General features: G+C 39.7%; 1 protein-coding gene across 1 annotated transcript in view; it reads right to left on the bottom strand.

Moving 5' to 3' along the window:
* The window catches only part of plxna4 (plexin A4), a gene marked incomplete in the record, with an annotated part of 222,275 nt that overhangs the window by 69,588 nt on the left and 145,371 nt on the right, over positions 1 to 7,316 (bottom strand).

The raw sequence follows: 7,316 nt of genomic DNA, 5'->3' as shown, positions 1-7,316 counted from the left end.
GGGGGGGGTTAGGGATGGATTCCTGCGCCTCTTAATACCACACCAGGTGGTCTAATCCAGTCCAATACAGTGGTTTAGGGAGTTGGAGGACTGGACCCTTTGTGTTGTAAGAGGAATTTACTGGCTCCTGTTTCACACACTATCCCTTGACATACTGCAAGGTAACTCCACATAGTTTGGTGGGAAGGAATTGCAGTTCACTTCAATTTAGACTTACAGTTTATGGGTTAAATATTACAGCTGGACAAACTTTGGTGAAGCTTAAAATTCTTGATACATGATGATTCTGTGAGAATCGGGCCCATTTACAATATAACCTCAACCTTCTACTCCTCTCTACAAACACACACCCACGCTCCTGTTCTCATCTAATCCTCTCATAAACTTATGCAAGTTCCCAATTGATTCAGACAAAAACTTTCTGTGCAATTAACAACCTGGCAAATCCAGAGTGCCCTAAAACTCCTTTAGAGAAAGAAGAATGAAAAGAAAGGAAGAGGTCGTAATGAACGAATGAAAGGAAGACTTTTGAGGTGGTTGACGTCTGAGATACAGTAATACCTTATGCTGCAAGAAGCTTTTTTTTATCCTGAATTTGAGAGATTGAGGGAGGGTGGGTTTTGACCTGACATGAGTATTGTAAAATTAAGCGGCCTAACGTGCCGCAAAGAAGACAGACATAAAGAAAGAGAAAAGAAATAATCTGTTTTAGAGAGGGAGAGAACAGGGGGAGGGGTAAATAGTGCAGGAGAGAGTGTGGAAAAAAAAGAAAGAAAAAGAGAAGGAAGATTTAAAAGGAAGGCAACCATTGTTGGCTTTCTGTGAAGCTTTCACTGCTAAGCCGGTTTGAGTAGGGGTTTAATCGCTTCGGCTTCCTTTGTGTTTCTCTATCACTCCTGTCTGTTCCTCCTTTTCTAGCACTGATTTAATAAGACCACATCACATAAGCACCCCCAGGCAAAGAGCACACACAGACACCCAGAAATACACACTTTCACCTACAAATATCCATATAAACATATACATTTACTGTGCTTCCTGCATACCCACAGGTCTGCTGTTTACACACATGGAAGAATAACACTGTAAAAAGATGCTCAATAGGATGTTTTCTTTACGTGCTTGTCTTGTATGTGTTTTTTTGCGTGCAAGTATTTGTATAGTGACGTTGCTCGTTGTGCTTGTTCCTTGACAGTGTCACTGTTTTGGTAAAAAAAAAAAAAAAAAATGCAATTTCATGCCAAAAAGACTAGCATTATTAGCGTCTACTGGCACAATCTCTCTCAGTGAATCATCACTATGAGTGACTGAATCATTATAATTGAATAATAAATGGATGAATAGAGGTTTATGCCATTCAATCAATTTCTCCCTATCTCACCCTCTCCAACACACACAGATACACACACCATAAATATGCATCTATAAGCTGTTCTCTTCAATATCTTTATAAACAGCAGCATTTTATTGATTTCTTAAGGATGTTAAGAGCAGTATAAGACACTGATATAAAGAAATTACAAGGGTAAAATAATGGACAGTGATAACAATAAATTAATATTAAGCATATAATAAAGGAATAAGGCACTCAGTTGCCCTTGGATTAGCTTCAATCAAGTTATGTCATACAAGACCAATAATGTGTATAGGGAGATATACTTCAAGAAAAGCCTTCAGCCATGAACCAATATTTCTCAACTTACAGTCTGTGTTGACAATGTGTAATGAGATGCAGTTAATTCTAATTCAGTGGTAATTGCCCAGGTTCTAGATGTGTGTAGTTTATTATCCTGTCTTTGCCAGTGGGGTTTGGCCATGTTTTGGCATAGGATGATGTGCACCTTCCCACATACAAATCAAGCACAGATCATTTTGATCAGCTATACACTTGTTGCTTGAAAATTTGAAGACAGGGAACACCAGACCTCTTACAGGTGACACATACAGTTACATGAAAAGGAAATTGTTGTGCTTCTATTATTTTATCCACAGCTTTCCATGTAAAAGTGCAGTATACAGTACAAACACAATACAAATGTACTATGTAACTATTTGATGTTTAATTTCTGTGCAGTTACGTTTATGGTTGTCACACGGGGAAGTCAGTGGGCGAACCAGACAGCTATCCTTAGTATTTTGATTTATGAGGGACGTGCTCAAGGGTGATAAATCCTCCTTATACCTCACTGAGCCGTGTCCAGGCTAGCCTCTATTCCACTCGTTTCTGTAACTCAATGCAATCTCCCATTCAGCATTTCTTTCATTCGTCTTTTTGTTTGTGGGGTTTAATGTCCATACTTGGAGACAAATCTGCATCCACTACAGCAGTTAGACCCTGGAACCTTTGTGATTTTAACAAAGTTTAATAATTACTTTGTAAGCACAGAAAAACCCTACAGCTCCATTAGTCCATACCCATAAAATTCACCAAAGCTCTCTCTCATTTTTCCAACTTTCTAGCCCAAATCTCTGCTGTCTTCTTCACCATTCTGTCCTGCTGTTATTACAGACTTGTCTGAACTAACCCCAACCCCTCAACTCGCCCATGGACTCGCTTCTCTTGGTGAGCCGTGACATTTAGCCTGCGAATGCTGTTAAAGGCTGCTTAAAAGTGAATAAACAATGATATTAGATTGCTTTTTTGGTCTTTATTGAGACATGTGATGCAATCCACACAACACACTGTTAAGAAAGGATCTGAGAAAGGCTGGATTTTGAATAAGGCCAATTTGCCACAGAGTGCACTACATTTACAGTCTGACATTTTATTTGAGTGACCACAGTGTGTAAATTTATAGTGCCCTCATAAATTCTGCAATGGAACTAAAAAAGTAGTCTACACTACATTCTGCTGATCCCACAATGGAATGTGCTGCATTTTATAGATGCAGAAATTACTGTTGACTTTATACCTGTCAATGATAATGCAAAATGATGATGATTAGTAAATATTCAAGATCTCAATTTACTGCTCACTATTGAGTGTCCATTATATAGGGAGTAGTGAATGAGAGGGAATCATTTTGGACACAGACTCAGTTTTACTTCGGCTATCTATATGACCCAGGTTTATGACATCTCTCTAAGACACTAGCTGATGTGAATAACGAGTGGAGCGAGTGAGGGACGGAAGGCTGATGATGCAGGGAATCAGTGCCAGAAGGAATCAGAGTAAGCAAGACATGATGCAAAGACTTGTTAATGTCAGTCTCACATCAAATAACATTTTTAGGTTTGGTTTTTATGCGTGTGAGTCACAGTGTACAATGTTTATGAGAAATAATTACTTCTGTGAGGATTTGCAGCCTACGTGTTTTATGACCTGCAGAGTTTTATAATGTATCTTAATATAGTTACAAGCCAAAAAGACATAATGAGGCAGTGTGAGTTGATGAGTGCAACAACTAGACCTGGCGTAACTGGACTGGGGCCTGTTAATATATAATGATTAGAGGGTATACCACTAGTTCTAAGAAGTGGACAGAGGCCAATTTGTTGAGCTTGTTATGCAAATGAACAGTAAATATGAAAAATGTTATTAAAAAACAAACACCCACACTCAACTGCACCAAAGAGCATCAATCTGAAGAAAAGACCAGTCGCAAACCATCTATAATGGTTATGTATCATGATATCATCTCCTTGTATGAACACAACCCTCTAGCCTTTACACTGCCAGCTTTTACTGTATACATTTTACTTTCCTTCACAAACTTTACCAACTCGAAAATGTCATATTAGTTATAAATAGAGGTTGCAGTGCATCCAGTGAATTGTATTGCAGGCACCTGGATGGCCTCTGTTTATCCATCGTGATGTCATACAGTCCTGCAGGGACTGTAAGTTACATCTCTTTCTCAGAGTCAGAAGGTCACAGATTTGCTGGGCAGGATGAAACAGCCAACAGGTTGAATTATTAGCTTTGACATCTCAGACACGAGCCATGCAGAGACTGTGACTCAGCAGAAGACTTTTTCCTTCTCTCTGCACCTCTCTATCTCCCTAAGGGTTGGACAATGGCACTGCTGCAAAAACACGCAGGGTTTTCTCATTCAATTCAATAAGACCATTGCAAGTGCACAGAGGGCTACACCAACAAAACACAGGATGCTCCGATAAAAATAAAAAAAAGTCAATTCTTTCTGTTACACTTTGCAATGTCATTCGCCAACACTCATTCGCAAAGGTTGAGACAGGAGAAAGTCACTGTCATACAGGATGTTTCAGTGTTTTGGAATTTGAGAAGGTTTCAAATGGACTTTTTGGTTTGTATTTCATCTTGAAAATGTACATACCAATGCAACCCCTTCACATTGTTTCATTGTGAGGAAACACTTCTTCAAATATTTAAACTACTTTTATGTGATTTCTTTCCTGGTGTACCCCCAAGTTTATGTTCATTCTTGTGTATATACCAGCAGAAAACCCTACTGAGATGCTAGTGTGTGACAGCAGCTAACATATATTCGTTTTCAGGTAAGAAGTGGTTTTGCATCCTTACTGAATCTCTCACCAATGTGTAAAACATGTACACCTATTGATTTGGATTAACCCGAATGTCCACACAACTGTGAAGGGGAATTTATGTAGCTGCTCTGGCTGATTTGGGGCTTCCGTGAAAGGATATTAAAGATAATGCCGTACATGGTTTCGCTGATGTAAGAGGTGGGTATTATCAGAGTAAAGCACTGGATAATTGTTTTCAATTACTATCCAGACAGACCTTGAAAGAAAAAAAGATTGCATCGTTTATAACAATATGAAACAATCCCACCCTGTGTAAACATCAAAGAATAGACCATTTAGAGAACCCCAGAAATCAAAGCGATTTAGATTTCAAATAACAGTCATAAAAAGCCTGACTGGGGCTATCTTTTTTGTGGAGAATTAGATGTCCAACATCTATTCATTTGGTTGGTAAACACCACTGTTGTGCAGAGCTGTTTGACTGACTGGCAATGATACATTATGAGAGAGCGAGCTGAAAGGATTAGATTGGCCCTGAATGGAAACTAATCTGCACTCTTGTTTCTCCCAGCCTTTGATAAGGTGACACAATTAGAGTGAGACTGAGAAGAGGGCAGAGAAGGATTTTTAGCCTCTGCAATTGTTGCTGATGAGGCTGTCATGGCCATTCAAGGCTAGATGGTATTGTGGATAATATATTTCATCTCACAATATTCATCATCATTTAGCTCTTTTGATGATTTAATTGACGAAAATGTTTAGAATACATATTTATTATACATTATTCAGTGCAGTATGTGCCCACTTATCAAAAAATACCCATAATCAACACAAAGGGAGGAATTCAAATAGGTCTAAATTACAGTAACCTCAAAAAGTAACCTTTAACTTAAAAATGAGCATAGCTGACAACCACTTATTCTTTGATTCACAGTTTGGGTTTGAAATGTGCACCAGCATAATGAGACGTACCCTGTGAATGAATGAAAACTACATAAAAAGAACAGGGAGAACAAAGAGAACAAGAACTCCAAGAGCAGAACTTTGTCAGTTAACTGAAAACAGAATAACACCAGAATTTAGAAGTAGAAACTTTAAAAAGAGTTATGACGTACAGGGTTTCATGCAACACAATGTCATGACATTAAAAATAATCACAAGGGCCAAAGTCAGAATCAAACATACAGCATTCTTTGGTATTTTAAAGGCATGGGGGCATAGTACCATTCCAGGCTTGAGGCCTTGTGGCTGAACTAGTTGAGTATCAGTGGGGCGCAGGTTGCAGGGCTCAGGGGAGCGTAGAGAGAGAATATACTAAAGAGAGGGTGCAGATGTATCTGGCCATGTGAGACTTCAGGTGTAATGCATATCTAATGTGAGGCATGGAGAAGGTCAAGCAGTCTGGGAAATGAAAGCTATTAAATTCTCACAAAGCCGAGGTCCAGCCATCCTCAGCTCTATCAAATGCTCATGTCACTGGAGGAAACAAACATGTGAACACCCACACAGAAAGTATCAGACACATAAGTGTAATTCAAAGAGTGTATACATGTACATATACACACTAAAAATACGAAAACTCATTCATAAATACGTGCATGCATAATTCTACGCACAAACAAGAAAACAAATCCTCCCCTGCAGTGAAATTACAAGTATTAATACAACTAGGTTTCTGCCTTTACAGTGCTGTTTAAGGTAAATCAATGCACAACAAACGGGGACTCTGTAGTCCAGCTGAAACCCATATCCATACTACCTATGCATCATCAGACACTATATGGAATCCTATAGATACTAATAGCCTGAGGCTCTATAAGGTACTGTAGAGCAGGAGCTGTGTCACAGGGATTCAGTGAAATCACACAGATCTACATTCAACCTGGCTACATCTCTCACTCATACATGTGACCACAGACACACATAAACACAGCTGGACACACACAAACAAAGACACACATGCACAGTCAGTGTGCCTCCTTGTGCTATCATTAGGAGTGGTGGTCCACAGAGCAGAAATCCGCATGGAGGGGCTGGTGGGAGAGTCATTACCTGGCCCACTGGCCATGACCCTGTTACTCCCGTTTGTGGACACATACACACACATACACACACAAAGACACACTCACAAAATCTCTGTCTCTCATATAAGCCCATATACAAAGACACAGAAATTGCAGAGTGGCTGCCCTCAAGTCTAGAAATCTCTGAGCCATGCCCTTTACATAGTACCAATGCAAGAACACCGGCTGAGCGGAAAATTACACAGTAACACTGCTGCTGAGACTTTGCACAGGTAGCCATATGAGATAAAACGATCTCTTAAAAATATATTGCTGAAAAACAGCATGGGGCAGGGAGAGAGCCTGATTTCGTCAATCAATGTTCCATAAACATTTAAATTAAATTAGGGCTATTAGCACTTATGATTTCCAACAACCTCCATTAATCCTATATTTCTCTCTCTCACACACACACACACAAACACACTAGAATAGATGGTGATCGGCTGCATCAATCTGGCCCTGCGGGAAAACAAGTAGCAGCTGTTTCTCTCTGCTGTGACTTTTGGTGCCTCACACTCCACCACGCAATTTTAGCAGCTGTCAAGAGCTGTGCCACCAACTTCCTTCATCTCTCTATCTCACACGCACACAAAAAACAAACAATTCCTTGGCAGAGCTATCTAATGGTGGGATGGTGTGGCAGGCTTATTAGGCTGTTTATCTAGCATATGTGATGCAAGTGCTGCCCCTGAAGATGCCATTAGGCCAGGCTCTTTATATTAAACAGCTTTATCTGTCTGGCTCAGAGGTGTGTGTGTGTGTGTGTGTGTAGGTGGGTGTGTG

The sequence above is a fragment of the Morone saxatilis genome, unplaced genomic scaffold (genome assembly GCF_004916995.1).
Source record: "Morone saxatilis isolate NCDOM2014 unplaced genomic scaffold, NCSU_SB_2.0 Contig10, whole genome shotgun sequence".
Lineage (NCBI taxonomy): Eukaryota > Metazoa > Chordata > Actinopteri > Moronidae > Morone > Morone saxatilis.
Note: the sequence above shows the minus strand (reverse complement) of the source record. Positions and strands in the feature narration are given on the sequence as shown.